Source organism: Pinus tabuliformis, chromosome 2_2, assembly GCF_031772625.1.
Source record: "Pinus tabuliformis cultivar Carrire ecotype Pingquan chromosome 2_2, CPIR1, whole genome shotgun sequence".
NCBI lineage: Eukaryota > Viridiplantae > Streptophyta > Pinopsida > Pinales > Pinaceae > Pinus > Pinus tabuliformis.
In genome coordinates, this window is record NC_142300.1 from 480896408 (window position 1) to 480916060 (window position 19653).

Consider the following 19653-nt stretch of genomic DNA (forward strand, 5'->3'; position numbering starts at 1 on the left):
AATGAAAAGGACCGAGTTTTCCTTGTCGTTAGACTCGTTAAAATGATTAAATAGCGACAAACTTGTCTTTAGACGAGAACGAGTTTCCCTATCGCTAAGCTCGTTAAAACATAGTGATGGGCTTGCCCGAAGGGCAGGTTATAGAACAAGCATATGTTATCCTCCTCAAGCTTGACAAAAATAAAGAGGTACTGGTCAGAAATGACTGGGGAAAAATTGGGAGAACCTCAAAGCTTTAATGGTAGCAAGTCGCTCTTGAACATGACACTTTGTCCTCCGTATCACATCGGGTTGGGTTGTTTCATTCACCGGTCTCATCACCATGGTCTTCGCCAAACCATCCACATTTGGGGTAATGCTACCGATCCATCGCATCAGTGTCGTTATATGTTCAAGAGATGTTGTTCAGAAAGAGTCAACCGTGTCCCATCCACTGCCATACATTATCCTTCATCCACCCATGATCGCCACCCTGAATCATATTTCACAGATTGTTTTCACCTCCACTAAAATCATTAGCTCCGTTCCATGTCACTGATGTGGGATTCATTAAGGCCCTCCTTTGACGGATCGCTTCTTGTCGACTTCAGCTCATTATCCAAGAAGTTGATCTAGGAACACCCCCCTCAGTACTTTGAAGCTTGCATGCCTCAATGGCAAGTTTCTCACTTTCGGCGACAGGTATACATTAATGACCTTCGACCAGAAGATTTTGCGTGGTGTTCGACGCCAAGTCCTTTATTCACACCACGTGAATTGTACTGCAGTACCTTGAGGGTCATTATCATTATCGGTGATTCCTCTCGCGCTTGTTAACAGTTTACATTATTGACCGGTAATCAAGTGATGTCTTTCCATGTTCGACTTCAGCGCAATTCTCACATGGATCGACTTGTACTTAGAGTGAAGATCGAACGAGTTTGAAGACCCCGGATCTAGTTTCATCCATCCGGGCTGCGATACATATTCGGGAAATATAAAGACATTTGACATGTACATCATTGCAGCAGATGATCATCCTACTCAAAGGATGATAATTTCAACAGAGAATTATCAGTCTACCATCAGACAATCGTCTGTTATATGTACCAAAATGAATTTATAAAGTTGAGCATGGGAATGCCCGCCTCAGCTAGATCATGAAAGCAGAATGAAAAATAATGTATTGTATTGTATTTTATTACAGGTCACCTCTCAGCGATTGAATGAACTTCGGATCCTCCTGGTAAAGCATTTCACCCGATAAACGACCTCATACTTTAGGGGGCAACTGTTATAGACATTTTTTTGCCTTACGGCATGAAGCATGAAATGTCAATAATCTAAGGGATCCAAAGTCCCTAAACATGTTGTTCCTACCCCTAGAGGAACAAGGTCAGCAAACCACAGCACTAAATATCAGTTCTCCACCTGAAAACACTCAAAAACAAGCAAATTCTGGATCATGTCAACTGCTCCACTGAGCATCTGCGCTGAATGTCAACTGCTCCACTCTGTACCTGCGCTGAATGTCAACTTTAATGAAGGCTACCTGCGCTGGGCGAGATTGGCCAAGTGGCACAGTCATTCCTCAAGGTGTCAATGCCCAGGAAGCTTCCAAAATGACACTTGGATCAGGGAATTCGCCTAGTGATGAGTAAGAGGATCTAGATCTCCAAGTGGAAGCAAGAACCTCCAATTGGACTCAAGAACTGAAGAATAACTGAAGTGGGAGAGGACACTAGTCAGCTTCATGCCAGCCTCAAGCTGACTCATCCTTTCTCCAAATCTCCTATATATAGAGCTCTCTCATGAGGTCTAGGGAGGCTGGAATCTTGTGAATGTAAGGAAGTGCTGTTGGTTTGAGTATAGAACTATTGGGTGATTTGCTTGAAGGAGGTGAAGAGGAGATTTCTTTCTGCTGGGAGGTGATGCTGGATTGGGCCTTTTATGGTTGTATTACTTCCTGAACTTTACTTCTTCCATTAATAAAGCATTTGAGGTTCTTCTATATGCATGTGTCTCAATGGCGTATTGATACTTGTATATTTGATTTATTCTAATCCTTGAATCAATTATGAATTTATGCTTCTTGTAGTTTCCCTCTCTTGCCATTTTGTAGGATCTTGGTGTAGCTGGGCTAGTGAAAGAGCAAGGAGCTGGGATCAAGCAGCAAAGAGAGAAGATTGGATCAATCATTAGCGGAAGACAACGGTTAGTGGATCTCTTTCTCCCCTCTCTTACATCTCATAAAGAAGTAATCTCGAATAGCTTTGCTTTGATTGTTGCTGAGGTACTATCACCCTTAGAGTGGGATAGGGTCATTCCGTATTGGATACTTTTCCCAACAACACTTTCTTATTTTCTAAACCAAATCAAACCTGGAGAGGACATCCCTTGATATTAGGAAGGCCTTGGTTGGTCACTGCAGATGCACTCATAGGTCGTAGGTCGGGCTACATGACGATTTCATATGGACAAGCCACAAAGAACCTCAACCTTTATCCCCTTGCAAAACCAAGTAATGGTTTGGAAAATCCTTATGGTTAATCTTAATTAGATTATTCCCAACCACTCCTCACTCTTAGCAAAGCCAAATATTTTAAAAATGAAACGAAGGATGATATTATCAATGGCTTTATCAGTAATTCCCTTGTTATTTCTTTGATTGATAATTCAGGGATAGAATATACCATGGAATACTTGAATCTAGAGCATATGAAAACCGACCCTCATCTCAAACACAACCCAGTTGAAATAGGGCCAAGAAAAATTTTAAATATTAATCCTAATATGACTCACGAATAGAACAAAATGTTGTTACAGCTGTTATAGAAACATAAAAAGTCATTTGCATGGGATTACATAGACACGAAAGGCATTCACCCTGGCCTATGCACCCATCACATCTACTTGAAGGGAGATTACACTCCAGTTAGGAAGCCACATCGATGTATGAACCCATCACTTAAAGAAGTAGTAAAATAATAATTTCAAAACTTCTAAAAGCCAACTTCATCTATACCATCTCTAACAACCCATGGGTGTCTCTACTTGTCATTGTTCCTAAAAAGAATGGAAAATCGAGGATCTGTGTGGATTGTAGAGAGATTAACAAAGCCACTCAAAAGGACCATTTCCCTTTGCCATTTATATATCAAGTCCTTGACACCTTATTTGGAAAGAACTTATTTTCATTTCTAGATGGGTTTAGTGGTTATAATCAGATACAAATTGCTTCAGAGGATCAAGATAAAACCACCTTTACTTGCCCTTGGGGGACTTTTTCATATAGAGTTCTCCCTTTTAGACTTTGTAATGCACTAGCAACCTTCCATAGGGTAGTATTAGGAATATTTGCAGATTTTATAAATTACTGTTTGGAAGTCTTGATGGATGACTTTACACATTATGGTGATGATTTCAAACCAGCATTAGCCAATCTCGAAAAAGTATTAGAGCGATGTGAGAAAAATAATCTTTCTTTAAGCACTGAAAAATGTCACATGATGATGAATGAAGGAATTGTGCTTGGGCATTATATCTCTACTGAAGGAATAAAGGTAGACCCTGCTAAGATAGAAATAATTGTGAAAATAATAGCTCCCAAAACACAAAAAGAGGTACATAGTTTATTGGGACATGCAGGGCATTATAGAAGATTTATAGAAAAATTTTCAAAGATTGCATACCCATTATTTTCTCTTCTTACTAAATATGTGGAACTTGTCTGGACAAGGAAATCTGAACAGGCCTTTACAAAATTAAAGCAGTGTGTATCAACATCTCCTGTTTTGCGAGGACTGAACATGGATTTTCCATTTCATATAGCAACATATGCATCTGATACTGCTATAGGAGTTGTTCTAGGTCAACTAGAAGACAAAGCCATATGCCATCTACTATATTAGAAAGAATCTAACTCAAAAAAAATTAAATTACAATTACTCAAAAATAGTTTCTTGCAGTAGTACATGCTATTAATAAATGTAGGCACTACATCACAGGTTATCAAATATTTTCACACACTGACCACTTTTCCATTTGTTTTTTAATGAATAAACCTATCACTAATGGTAGTGTTACGCGTTGGTTGCCATTGTTACAAGATTTTGATATAACAATTTTAGATAAGCCTGGAAAAGATAATGTAGTGGCTTATTTTCTTTCTAGGTTGAGTATTAATAATGGTTGCATGCCCATTGAAGATTCCTTTCTAGATGAATATCTTTTTGCTATTTCACCTCATTCATCATGGTATGCAGACATAGCTAACTATCTTACTGCAAGGAGATTTCCACAACATATTTCCTCAAGAGAAAGGAATAATATTGTTCAGCATAGTGCAAGATATTCTTGGGTAGAGGGATACCTTTATTACATAGGTCCAGATCATCAGATCATGCGTTGTGTAAGAGAGGATGAGATTTTTGATATCCTCAAAGCCTTCCATGAGGAATCTTATGGAGGAAACTTTGTTGACTGTTAGTGCCTAAATCTACCTCAGGCTGAGAAAGGTAAGATCTATGGTAACATCAAACCACGCTTAACCTGGTAGCTAGCCCTACCAGGTCGGGAGAGGGCTCTCTCCTTGTCAATCTCAGAAAAGATGGCCAATGAAAGCTTGAGATGACTGATTTGATGACTAATTTTAGGCTAGGTATGTGTACAGAGGTGATTTATTGAATTTAATGATGTTTTGTTGGCTCAAATGTGAAAGGCAGATTTAGGTTCGGGGAATGAGACTCAGTTTTATAGAGGTCTCAATGGGGCAAGGTAGGCAAGTGATTTGATACTTCAAATTGAATGAAATGGAGAGATTTAGACAGGTGAGGAGTTGAAGAGGGCAAGAAAACCTCAGGGATCCTCTTCAAATAGCTAAAAACATCAATAACTAAGCAAACCCTAGGTAGAGCACTACAATTTCAATGGATTCTGCCTTTATCCTTGTTTGTTTTAGTTAAGAAGAAGCAAGAGAGATAATGGAATACATAAAACACATGTAGACTTACATTTTACAGAAGGAAACACAATACCAAAGCAAGATGCCACACGAATCCCATAAAGTGCTGCAAACCCTAGTCTATTCCTTAGCCAAAACTGCTGAGATGAGTATACAATGAAGCTCCCAGCTTTCTCAAAAGTCCAACCCTTCTAATGACTGAAAAAACATAAGATATAGGCAAAAAACAACTCATCCTAACCTCTAGGGGTCAATCTCATGAGTTTAGGAGTTGTTCCAACAAATTCTAAACTAAGAACTAAAAAGTATGCATTGGAACAGCTTGCCTCTAGAAACTAGGGAACTGATTCATTCAGTTGCAAACTACTTTTTTATAGATGAATCTACCTCCATGAGTGAAAATTTGACATAATTACATCAAGATCCATCAATTTACATTAAATTACATCTTAAGTTTGACATTAAGAATGAGAAAAGTCAAACTGTCAAGAAACTAGGTGAAAAACAAAGTATTCTTGGTCAAACTTAGCAAAATTTCCCCAATGTGTTGCACTGATTTCTCTATGCATAGTGCCTGTTTGCAGCCACTTTTGGAGGCCTTCCCAACGTCCAAATTTGATCCAAGTGTGCTTGTTGGAAATTTTTGTCTGTCTACTTTCCATAACAAGTGGAATTTTTGAATTTTGCATCCATTTACCCCTACAAAACTAAGTTCTCCCAACACTGCTCCCTGTGTGTCAAAATAGGGGCAGTAAGGTCATTTTTGGGGTGTTTTTGACCTTTTTTGGGGCTCAAAACCTGTCAAAATTTCTTGGCCATTTGTAGGCATGCATATTTGTCCAAGAAAAATACAAAAATGCCAATATTTCATCATTTGGAGCCTCCATCAAAAGTGAGCGCCAGGTGGCGCGGTGCATTGGGCAGAAAAAACTGTGTTTTGGCCCAAAAATTTCAAAAATGAAAAAAGTGTCCCAAATTTTTTGAAACTTGGGCTGAGTGTTCTCCATCAAGTGTTGTGTTGGGTGAGGGAATCCTTGGCCAAGATCTGAAGTTTATCTTGCGCTTTTTGCCTCCTCGATCTCTTCTTCAGCTTGGCCTTCAAGTTCCTGATTCTAGCCTTGCAACTTTTGTTTTTCACCAAGTAATGGTATGCCATATGCCTCAACATTGTTTTCTCCCTACTGGCCTTCTTTAGCAACTTATCTAAGTGGATATTCACTGTCTCAAGCCAAGATTCTCGTTCAGCATTGATTTCTTGCTCAAGTGGTGTGAGCTTCACTTTCCTCCTCTTGGCGGCTTGGAAGTTTTCTCGTATGTTTTGCAGCTCCATAATGGTTTGCTAATCCTCTAGCTACTTGTTTCTTTGCTCCAAATAGTTAATTATCCACTTGTCTCTTTCCAGATTGAGAGACAAATGATGAATGCCATCTTGCTGCTTCCCGAATGACTTCTTTGAGCTTTGAGATTTGTGAGCCAAAATCTATGTCATCATCCTGAATGAGGATGAAATCTTCCTCTTGACCTCCTGACGGTCCCTCATCATAAAAGGGATTGTTATCCTTGTCTTGTACCTACTCTACTAATGGCGAAAACGAGACCCCTTCCACCCCAGCTGGAGATAGTAATCGTTTGCTACTGCTGCAACTCGCAAGTGAAGTGGGCTCCTCCCGGTTATGATTTCCATTTTTGTGAGGCCTCCTTGGTGCATGCATTTCTCTAGAAGAATCACTGATTGTATCCACATCTCTGTCATAGGAAGAATTTGACTCCATGTTTGCCAATGTTTGAGTTTTCTTAGATGAGTATGAAGAGATTTATGGTGTCTTTAGGTTTTTGCTGTCAAGGATGAGAATGTCTGAAGGACTCTAGAGGAAATGAGTATGAGGGGTTTTGGGAATGTTATGACAAGTTTTTTTGGAAATAGGAAGGTTTTAAGGACAGTAATAGACTTTTAGGACAGCAATTAGGGTTTGGGAAATTTTACTAGGGTTTGGGATAGTAGGACTAGGGATTTAGGATTAGTGATGTTAGGGATATGGGATTTTGGGAATGAGTTGATGAAATGTAATGAGAGGGAAAAAATGAAGGAATAAAGGAGTGAGGGAATGAGAGATAGCTAGGAGTGGAATTGGCAGCAAAACATGCAATTTGCAAACCCTATGCAACTACTTTTGGCAAGAAATGTAAAGAGGTAGGGTTTTGATTTTTTCTCATTAAATCACCATAAGCACCAAGAGAAATTCATTCATTGGTCATGGAGGGATGTTAAATTACTTGGGAAATGAAGAATTTAGCAATTTGAGAGTCTTTGGAGGAATATTTGAATGGATTTCAGGCTTTTTAGCCCAATGTGCTGCACCATCTCAATGCGTTGCGCCAGTTCATTTTTTACACTGCAGAGGGCTGCCCAATGCACCGCACCATCTCAATGTGTAGAGCCTTTTTACAGGAGACATTTGGAGGCCTTCCTTGTGTAAAAATTGAGTGTGGTATAGCTTTTTTGAAATCTTATTTAGTCTAATTTCCAACCCAACTTGAATTTTTCAATTTCGAGTTCATTTGCCTTGTCAAAAATCAAATCTCCCAATACTAGTCAAAATGTGCAAAATGAGGCTGCCTCAAGGCAGAGTGTTGTTTCAGTCAACGTTTTAAGGTCTTCCTCAACTCCAAATTGAGCTCATGATAGCTCATTGGAAATATCTTTGTGTATAGTTATCATTTAACTCATCAAGCAAGTCATTTGGCCAACCAAGATAGGAGAAAACTTGATTTTCCCAAAGTCACTTCAGAGGTGCATCAATTCTCCTGAGGCAACTGTATTTTTGACATGTCTCTAAAACCATGACACTTGTGTAAAAAGTGAAGAATGTTTTTCTTCCTTGGCCTATTGTGGACAGAAACTGCTCTTAGTTTTCCAAAATTCATCTTTTCTTTCTCAAAAACATCATTGGAGTAAAACCTATCCCAATGTGTGGAACAGGGGATTTGTCGAAATGAAGCGAAATGAAGGGGATAAGGGGCTTCTAAATTCTTGAGAAAAATTTTAGAAGTAGGGAGGGATGTTAGGAAGTACGGGAAAGTGGAATTTAAAATATTGAGTGAGGGAAAGGAATCCAAAAGGGCAAAACACAGGCCTAGCATAGAAAATTGTCAAGTTGTAGCAAGAAACTAGGGTTTGTGCGAAAATGAGGAATTTGAGGGATATCAGTGATGGGAAGTGTTTAATAAGGTACATTAAGGATAGGGGAAGGTGTATGAACATCAGGATACAAGTTTTGCTGATGATTTGACTATCCAAGAGAAATTGCCTTCAAAACCCTAGGAGAGGGAAATGAACCTTACCTAGGTACAACTGAAGCACAAACAAGGTGTAAAATGACCCATTGAAACTTGACATGATAATGAAAACCCTCTGAATGATGGTACACTCAGTTGAATGGTGACATGGACTGAAATTTGGACAATTTTGAAAGAAGTGAAAACAAACTCTAGACCTAATACCTAGTGACCAAATTTTACTTGAATACTCACTGAAATGACAAATTTTGACCTTGACACCTTAAAATCACTTTGTAAGAGCATGTTTGATCACTAGAGGAAGGCCGCAAAGACTGACACTAACATTGGCTCCGATGGGGATGGTAGCTCCTTGGAGGTGCCAAGAACTACAGATCTTTGGGAGAGCAAGCAATGCCTTTGTCCATTGTGCTATGGAGTTAATAACTTCCACAAACTAAAACCAATATGTTGACTCAAATCATAACTCAATTATAAAGACTGAAAACTGACTATAACAAAAAATGACTCAAGACTGACTTAACTGAAACAAGTACTTACAAAGCTTTCAAAGGGCAGCAGTCCATCAAGATTTGAGGGCTTCAAATCATGACAACAACTACTTGCTTACTAATGAAATATGTACAATCACGTGAAGTGGGCCTTCCAATGTAACCAATCCAACAAATGGCTACTCAATGAAATTCTGCTCTCTCTTTCCTCGAGCAAGCAGAACAATGTACATGTACGCAACTCAGAATAACAATTGAAACCAAGGCTTATGCTAACAAACCAGCCAACATTCATCTTCTCTGGTGCTTGCAAAAGAATGCTGAAAGGATCTTGAAAATCCTGAAGCACTAGCTTGTCTTGAGATCCAACAACAAAAATACAAGTACTCCCTTCATTTTGATCTGAAATAACAACTAGTTGCTGAGCGATAGGAAGGCACAAAGAGGTATAAGCTTCTTCCATGTGAGTGTTAGCTGTAAATTCCTTGACCATGAGAAATTCTGGCATATTGTCTCTTGCAAGCTCATATCCCTCAACTTCATGGTCTAGGTCATTCTTAAACAGAAAACAATCTTCAAGATTATCAAACATGACAGTCTTATCATTTTCATGAAGGAAAACATTAATTTTTCACTGATCAATAAAGCTAATTTGAAGACTATCATTATTTTCAAAAGTGGAAGAAGTTTCACCAACACTTTCTTAAACATGTGCACACTGCAGACCTGCATTAGTTTGGGTTGTAACCTAACCTTTCAGGAGTTGATCTATCTCATCTTCAAACAGAGGAGATACTACTTTTTGTTTTCTTTTTCTCAAGCGATTATTTTCTTCGTGAAATAACATTTCAAAACGTGAAAAACCTGAATGACAATCCTCATTTCCCTATTCTTCTAAAATTTTAAAACATTGTTGACCATCTTCATATGACATGGCAATCAAATTATCATTTACCACTGAGTTATCGAAAGAGGATTTTTCACTTACTTGAACAAAGATCTCATCTTGTTTTTCATAAAATGACTGGATTACCTCCTCATGAAGGCTTGGTTCTAATGAAATGAGAACACTTGGGTCAATAACTCTATCTTCTTCATTCCAGATGATCTCAACAGCAGAGCTCTCCTTCATGGGATTCAGACCAAGGTACTTTTGATCATCATGATCTGAATCTAGATCTGAAATAGTTGACGTGACTTTATCACATTATAAAATTGAAACTTGACTTTCCTGCATGCTGTTTTCTTCTATGGACAAATCTAAAATAAAACCTTCTCTTTCATTATTTTCCATTGTACTAAGATCTTGATCCTGCTGCAAAGTTTCCTGAGCATCTTGATGAGTATCCTCTAAGTTCTCTTTATGCTGCTGAAATGGATTTTCATACAGAGCCTCCATGATCTCATCATCCATGAAGTCATCATCTTCATAAACTTTTTCAAGATTTTCAATAAAACTATAAACATGTTTACAACAGTCCTAAACTAAGGTTAAGGATGGATAAGATTCTTTATACCTCTCAAAGAACATGGTATGAAAATCCTTCAAACAGTAAATACAAGCAGGCGGCAAACTTTCATACCAAGATCGGGCTTCACCTTCCAGAGTGGCCATGAATATCTTCATCAAACAATCTTCAAGAAAATCAACCTTCAACTTGCGAATATGTATGTGAAATCTAACCAGATGTAAAGCAACATCCTTCCTATCATCATCTTTAAACGTAGGAAAATTCCTTTGCCAATCTACCTTAGGAATTTTATTTGGGAAACCTGGAATGTGATCTCGGCTCATGGGAGCATACCTTCGATCCAGCAAAACCATTTTGATAACAATGAATTCACCAAGAAATTCTTCAGGCTACTGGTTCTTGAAGAGTGGAGTTGCCATAAAAATTCTGAAGCTTGGGATTCTTCGACACTGGAGTCACCAGGAGAATGATTTCAGCCTTCATATGTGTCTGACTGCTGTCCACCATCAACAATCAGATCTAACTTGATTCATGTACTGGGGCAATTTGCAAGTCAGATGTTCAGCTTATAAGACTAGATCGAAGATTGACTGAAGTTGTTTTTATCTACTTATGCACTCGCAAAGCAATGTGCAGTTCGAAGGCTTCCTTGCATAAATTCAAGCTCTTTCTGTAGTTTATAAAGCAAGAACACTAACAAACAAATAAGCTTTTCTTCTCTAGTATGGTCGCCACTATGTTAGTGCCTAAATCTACCTCAGGCTGAAAAAGGTAGGATCTAGGGTAACATCAAACCACGCTTAACTTAGTAGCTAGCCCTACCAGGTTGGGAGAGGGCTCTCTCCTTATCAATCTCAGAAAAGATGGCCAATGAAAGTTTGATATGACTGATTTGATGACTAATTTTAGGCTAGGTATGTGTACAGAGGTGTTTGATTGAGTTTAATGATGTTTTGTTGGCTCAAACGTGAAAGGCAGATTTAGGCCCGTGGAATGAGACTCAGTTTTGCAGAGGTCTCAATGGGGCAAGATAGGCAAGTGATTTGATACTTCAAATTGAATGAAATGGAGAGCTTTAGATAGTTAAGGAGTTGAAGAGGGCAATAAAACCTCAGGGATCCTCTTCAAACAACTGAAAACATCAATAACTAAGCAAACCCTAGGTAGAGCACTACAATTTCAATGGATTCTACCTTTATCCTTGTTTGTTTTAGTTAAAAAGAAGCAAGATAGATAATGGGATACATAAAACACATGTAGACTTACAATTTATAGAAGGAAACACAATACCAAAGCAAGATGCCACATGAATCCCATAAAGTGCTGCAAACCCTGGTCTATTCCTTAGCCAAAACTGCTGAGATGAGTATACAATGAAGCTCCCATCTTTCTCAAAAGTCCAACCCTACTAATGATTGAAAAACATAAGATATAGGCAAAAAAAAAATCATCCTAGCCTCTAGGGGTCGATCTCATGAATTTAGGAGCTGTTCCAACAAATTATAAACTAAGAACTAAAAAGTATGCAATGGCACAGCTTGCCTCTAGAAACTAGGGAACTGATTCATTCAGTTGCAAACTACTTTTTTATAGATGAATCTACCTCAATGAGTGAAAATTTGACATAATTACATCAAGATCCATCAATTTACATTAAATTACATCATAATTTTGACATTAAGAAGAAGAAAAGTCAAACTGTCAAGAAACTAGGTGAAAAACAAAGTATTCTTGGTCAAACTGAGCAAAATTTCCCCAATGCGCTGCGCTGATTTCTCTATGCGTAGTGCCTGTTTTCAGACACTTTTGGAGGCCTTCTAGGTGTCAACATTTGTTCCAAGTGTGCTTGTTGGAAAGGTCTACCCGTCTACTTTCCATAACAAGTGGAATTTTTGAATTTGGCCTCCATTTTCCCCTCCAAAACTATGTTCTCCCAACACTGCTTCCTGTGTGTCAAAATAGGGGTAGTAAGGTCATTTTTTGGTTGTTTTTGACCTTTTTGGGTGCTCAAAACCTGTCAAAATTTCTTGGCCACTGGTATGCATGCATATTTTTCCAAGAAAAATCCAAAAATTTTGAGTTTTCATCCTTTGGAGGCCTCTATCAAAAGCGAGCACCAGGTGGCGCAGAGCATTGGGCAGAAAAACCTATGTTTTGGCCCAAAAATTTCAAAAATGAAAAAATTGTCCCAAATTTTTTGAAATTTGGATTGAGTGTTCTCCATCAAGTGCTATGTTGGGCCAAGGAAGCCTCGGCCAAGATCTAAAGTTTATCTTGCGCTTTTTGCCTCCTCGGTCTCTTCTTCAGCTTGGCCTTCAAGTTCCTGATTCTAGCCTTGCAACTTTTGTTTTTCGCCAAGTAAAGGTATGCCATATGCCTCAACATTGTTTTCTCCCTATTGGCCTTTTTTAGCAACTTTTCTAAGTTGATATTCACTTTCTCAAGCGAAGATTCTCGATCAGCATTGATTTCTTGATCAAGTGGTGTGAGCTTCACTTTCCTCCTCTTGGCGGCTTGGCGGTTTTCTCGCATGTTTTGCAGCTCCATAATGGTTTGCTGATCCTCTAGTTGCTTGTTTCTTTGCTCCAAATAGTTAATTATCCACTTGTCTCTTTCCAAATTGAGAGACAAATGATGAATGTCATCTTGCTGCTTCCCAAATGACTTCTTTGAGCTTTGAGCTTTGTGAGCCCAAATTTGTGTCATCATCCTGAATGAGGATGAAATATGCCTCTTAACCTCCTGATGGTCCCTCATCATGCAAGGACTTCTTACCCTTGTCCTGTACCTACTCTACTGATGGCAAAAACGAGACCCCTTCCAACCCAGGTGGAGATAGTACTTGTTTGCTGCTGCTGCAACTCGGCAAGTGAAGTGGGCTCCTCCCGGTTATGTTTTCCACTTTTGCGAGGCCTCCTTGGTGCATGCATTTCTCTAGAAGAATCACAGGTTGTCTCCTCATCTCTGTCATAGGAAGAATCTGACTCCATGTTTTCCAATGTTTGAGTTCTCTTAGATGAGTATGAAGAGATTTATGGTGTCTTTAGGTTTTTGCTGTCAAGGATGAGAATGTTTGAAGGACTGTGGAGGAAATGAGTATGACGGGTTTTGGGAATGTTATGACAAGTTTTTTGGGAAATAGGAAGGTTTTAGGGATAGTAATTATACTTTTAGCACAGCAATTAGGGTTTTGGAAATTTTACTATGGTTTGGGATAGTAGGACTAGGGATTTAGGATTTAGGGATATGGGATTTTGGGAATGAGTTGATGAAATGTAATGAGAGGGAAAAAAATGAAGGAATAAAGGAGTGAGGGAATGAGAGATAGCTAGGAGTGGAATTGGCATCAAAACATGCAATTTGCAAACCCTATGCAACTGCTTTTGGCAAGAAATGTAAAGAGGTAGGGTTTTGATTTTTTCTCATTAAATCACCATAAGCACAAAGAGAAATTCATTCATTGGTCATGGAGGGATGTTAACTTACTTGGGAAATGAAGAATTTAGTAATTTTAGAGTCTTTGGAGGAATATTTGAATGGATTTCAGGCTTTTTATCCCAATACGCCACGCCATCTCAATGCGTTGCGCTAGTTCATTTTTTACACTGCAAAGGGCTACCCAATGCGCCGTGCCATCTCAATGCGTAGTGAATTTTTGCGAGAGACTTTTGGAGGCCTTCCTAGTGTCCAAATTGAGTGAAGTATAGGTCGTTGGAAAGAGTATTGAGTCTACTTTCCAACCCAACTTGAAATTTTCAATTTGGAGTTCATTTTCCTTGTTAAAAATCAAATATCCCAAGACTGGTCAAAATGTGCAAAATGAGGCTGCCTCAAGGCAGAGTGCTGTCGCAGTCAACGTTTTAAGGTCTTCCTCAACTCCAAATTGAGCGCATGATAGCTCATTAGAAGTATCTTTGTGTCTAGTTATCATTTCACTCATCAACCAAGTCATCTGGCCAACCAAGCTAGGGGAGAGCTTGATTTTCCCAAAGTCACTTCAGAGGTGCATCAATTCTCCTGAGGCAACTGTATTTTTGACATTTCTCTAAAACCATGACACCTGTGTAAAACATGAAGAATTTTTTTCTTCCTTGTACTATTTTGGACAAAAACCTCTCTCAGTTTTCCAAAATTCATCTTTTCTTGCTCAGAAACATCATTGGAGTAAAACCTATCCCGATGTGTGGAACCGGGGATTTGTCAAAATGAAGCGAAATGAAGGGGATAAGGGGCTTCTAAATTCTTGAGAAAATTTTTGGAAGTAGGGTGAGATGTTAGGAATTAGGGGAAAGTGGAATTTCAAATATTGAGTGAGGGGAAGGGGTCCAAAAGGGAAAAACACAAGCCTAGCCTAGAAAATTATCAAGTTGTAGCAAGAAACTAGGGTTTGTGCGAAAATGAGGAATTTGAGGGATATCAGTGATGGGAAGTGTAAAGATACATTAAGAATAGGGGAAGGTGTATGAACATCAGGATACAAGTTTTGTTGATGATTTGACCATCCAAGAGAAATTGCCTTCAAAACCCTAGGAGAGGGAAATGAACCTTACCTAGGCACAACTGAATCACGAACAAGGTGTAAAATGACCCATTGGAACTTGACATGATAATGAAAACCCTCTGAATGATGGTACACTCAGTTGAATGGTGACATGGACTGACATTTGGACAATTTTGAAAGGAGTGAAAAAAAATCCTAGACCTAATACATAGTGACCAAATTTTACTTGAAGACTCACTGAAATGACAAAATTTGACCTTGACACCTTAAAATCACTTTGTAAGAGCATGTTTGATCACTGGAGGAGGCTGCAAAGAATGAAACTAAAATTGACAAAAGGACAGGGTATAAAGTGCTTTCGACTGGATATTATTGGCCTACCATATTCCATGATGCAAAGAAATTTGTAAATGGATGTGACAGTTGCCAGAGAATGGGTCAACCACTTCGGTCATATGAAATGCTTTTACCACCTCAATTAGTTTTGGAACCATTTGAGAAGTGGGCTTTAGACTTTGTAGGACCAATTAATCCTTCATCTCAACAAAAGTCCTACATTATATTTTATACAGACTATGTCACAAAATGGGTTGAAACAAAGGCACTAACCAGGGCAACTGAACAAGTTATTTCAAACTTTTTATTTGAAGACATTTTTTTTTGCTTTGGAGTACCTCGAGAAATAGTGACAAATGGAGGATCGCAGTTCACATCTCATTTGATCCAAAAGTTGGTTGAGAAATTGAACATTTGCCAGAGAATTGCTTCACCATATCATCCTCAGGAAAATGGTTAAGTAGAGAGCACTAATTAGGTTACAAAAGGAATTCTCACTAAGATTGTAGCCAACCACTAGAGCAATTGGGCTAATAAACTTCTAGAAGCACTATGGGCATATAGAACTACATGGATAAGTACTACTGGATTTTCACCATACCAATTGGTGTATGGTAAAAACCCATTATTTACCATTAAGTTAGAAGTAAAAATACTCAAAAAAACATTGCAAGTGAACTTGGACTTGACTACATCTCAGTAACATCGGTTAAATCAGCTAAATGAACTTGATGAGAAGAGATTGGCTGCCATTCAACAAACAAAAATAATCTAGAAATAGAGGGATAAGTGGCATGAAAAGTTTATCAAAAATAAGATGTTTCAGAAAAGAAATTGGGCTTTACTATATGATTCATGATTCAAAGACTTCAAAGGGAAGCTCTGCACCATGTGGCTAGGTCCTTACGAGGTAGATACAGTCTTTGACAATGGGATTGGGAGATTAGTTACCATAGACAATGCCATGGTACCATTGTTTTCTAGTAGGCATCATCTTCAGTTATATCATAAACCTACCTCGAAGGATTCATGTGTCAACATCGTCACAATATATGATCTCCAATTTATGGAAGCAGGGGAAAATTCTCATGTGCTATAAAATACTTGGAATCCAATAAGTGTAGCAGCCTAAAACCAACTTTTGTTGGTAGTTGATACACCAAAAATATATAATAATAATAAAAATAAGAAAATAATAATAAAAAGGAACAATAAATAAATAAATCTCCCTATGAAATAAATCGATTTTCCATTCTTTTTAGGAACAATGATAGGTAGCGACACCCATTGGTTGTTAGAGATGGTATAAATGAAGTTGGCTTTTAGAAGTTTTGCAATTATTATTTTACTACTTCTTTAAGTGATGGGTTCATACATCGATGTGGCTTCCTAATTGGAGTGTAATCTCCCTTCAAGTAGATGTGATGGGTGCATAGGCCAGGGTGAATGCCTTTCATGTCTGTGTAATCCCATGCAATTGACTTTTTATGTTTCTATAACAGTTGTAACAACATCTTGTTCTATTTGTGAGTCATATTAGGATTAATATTTAAACTTTTTCCTAGCCTTATTTCAATTGGGTTTCTTTTGAGATTAGGGACGGTTTTCATATGCTCTAGACTCAAGTATTCCATGGTATATTCTATCCTTGAATTATCGATAGAAGAAATAACAAGGGAATTACTGATAAAGCCATTGATAATATCATCCTTTGTTTCATTATTAAAATATTTGGCTTTGCTAAGAATGAGGAATGGATGGGAATAATCTAATTAAGATTAACCATAAGGGATTTTCCAAACCATTACTTGGTTTTGCAGGGGGATAAAGGTTGAGGTTCTTTGTGGCTTGTCCATATGAAATCATCATGTAGCCCGACCTACAACCTATGAGTGCCTCTGTAGTGACCAACCAAGGCCTTCCTAATGTCAAGGGATGTCCCCCCAAGTTTGATTTGGTTTACAAAATAAGAAAGTTTGCTAGATACCTCTAGGAATCCACTTTCATCACTACGTCCTCTACCATTCCTTCAGGTTTAAAACGTGACCTATCTACCAATTCTAGTATTGTAGATGTTTGTCTCAACCCATGTAATCCTAAAGTGGTGAATACCTCCTTAGTCATTACATTGGTTGCTGCCCCTAAATCGGTTAATATATTCAAAATGGGCTTTTCATCAATATAAACAATGACTGTGGGATTCCCTGGATCATTATATTTAATCAAAAGAGGTTGACCAGACATCAGTTCTGACAATTTTCGCATCACATGGATGGTAACAGGGTCTTTGGGTTTCCTTCGAGGTTTCTTAACACATAGGTCTCTTACTTTTTTTGCATAGATGGGGACATCCTTAATGGATTGTAGTAAGGGAATCCTTATGTGTAAATTATTTAACTCCTTTAGAAAATTAGATTCGGGTTATGGAATCATCCCAGTTTCAGCTAGTCTTTATGGATATGGGGGATCCTTGGTTACCGTAATAATTGGATTGATTTTCATAGGCATATCAAAATTATTTGAATTTGTTGTTACAGGTGTAACAGTCTCATCAAGATTCACAATATCATCCCTCAGTGATTTACATTCCTCTTCAATAATAATAGGGGAGGTATTTGGATTTACTACTTTTTCTGATCGAAGGTGAATCTCATTACATCCAACAAGAGTGATGTAGTAAGTCTGGAAAGAAGTGGGGGATTCTATATTGTAGGATGCCTTATTATTTGGGTTAGGGTTAGACTGTACAGGTAGTTGGGGTCGTATGGGAGGAGTAGTAGTAGTAGACGAGAGAGGTGGCAGCCACAATTGCTGGTGTACTGGTAATGAAGGAGGGACTAGACCTACAGAGTTTCCCCTCAAATTCTTAGGCCAAGAATACAACTGAGATGGAGGATACTGAAAAGGTGGACAAGCAGACCATTGGTTCCACGATGAAGGAAATTGAGCTGGAGGAAGAGTGGAATACTGCCATGGAAATTGTTGAGCATTATATACATTATTCCATCGATTAAAAGAAAAATATTGAGACACACTTGGTGCTCATGGTTTCTAAGGCCTCCTGGACCCAATAAAGTAAGAAGATTGAACCTCCTTTCTTAATTCTTTGAGTCTCGCTTTCAGTCTGGGAAGCTCTGGACAGTAGCCTGTAGAATGCTCTAGGTCACAAATATTTCACAAGTTGATGCCGTTGGCTCTACATTTCTTCAATGGATGTTTCTATTTACATTTTGGGAAGAACAAAACCAAATCTTTTTCAACTTATCCTATGCCTTTTTCATTTATGTTGTCATCAATTGGGTAGATAAGGTACTAAGAAGATTGGTCTTGATATTTTTGAACAGATTTCTGATCTTGGCTCTGGTCACACCTCCATTTGCATATTTATTTATTCTAACAAAGGCATCTCGTGCCATACTTCTCCCCCATGACGATCCTCATGAACACCTTAAGAAAAGTTTTATTATCTCATCAAATGGCTCCTGGGATATATCTCCTTTTCCTAATAGGCTCAACATGTTGAGGAAATCATCTTTCATTCCTCGTATAAATATTATCTTCAAAATTTCTGAATCTAGATCACTATGTTTGGATCTCTATAGATTATAATGGAATCGTTCCACATAATCTTCCAATTTTTATTCTTCCTTCTATGTCATTATGAATACCTCCTCTCTTAAATCTATGGTCCAGAAATAGTCTTGGTATTTTTCTAGAAACGTAATCTTCATATCTCCCCATGTCTGGATAGTGGCAGAAACTAGTCCCATAAACCATCTTAATGCTGCTCCTTTCAGAGTGGCAGGCGATAGTTTTAGCTTCTAAGCATTTGAAGTATAATCATAACTCTATAGAAAATCAAACTCAAACAAGAAAGTATCAGGATCTTCTACAGTTAGTTCTTATAAAGGTGGAAGGGTTGATAGAGACATATTTTTCATGGGAGCATCTCCCTTTATATCACTTATTGGAAATTCAAATGTGGTGATAGTGGCATCTGTCCTATCATTGTTATTGTTTTTGTTGTTGTTGTTGTCTCCCATTCAAAATTCTCCTAATTCTTGTTATGGTGAGTACCCTTCTAAATATTGTTTGGTTGAATGCTCTGTGGATAAGGATTCCCATGATAATTGTTCAAATTGTTCTAGGGCTGGTTGTTTTACTGCACTCCCTGAGTTTGGGTATTGGAAAGTGAAAGAATGTTCTTCCGATTCTAGTTCTTGATGTTTCCCACTAGTTTCCCCTTGTCCTTCTAATCCAAATTCCTATGCACTAGTTTCTCCTTGTTGTTCCTGAGTTGAATCTGCAAATTTGGGAGTTTGTAGGCTAGTTTGACGAAAACGGGGTCCTACAATAGAGGAACCAGATACTCCTGATTTTGATATAGAAGTAGAAGCTTTATGTGAGAATATTTTTCTTACGTCCTTATGTAGAGTTGATTTCTCTATCTCTGCTTTTGAGATCAATTCTTGGATAAAATTTTTTCTCCCTTGATCAATTTTTTTCTTGTTCTTTTTATGATCCATTTTACTTATAGATTTATTAGAGTTCCTACATTTCGTTTCTTCTTCACTCATACATGGACCCTATGTGTAATTATTTTTACACCCTAAG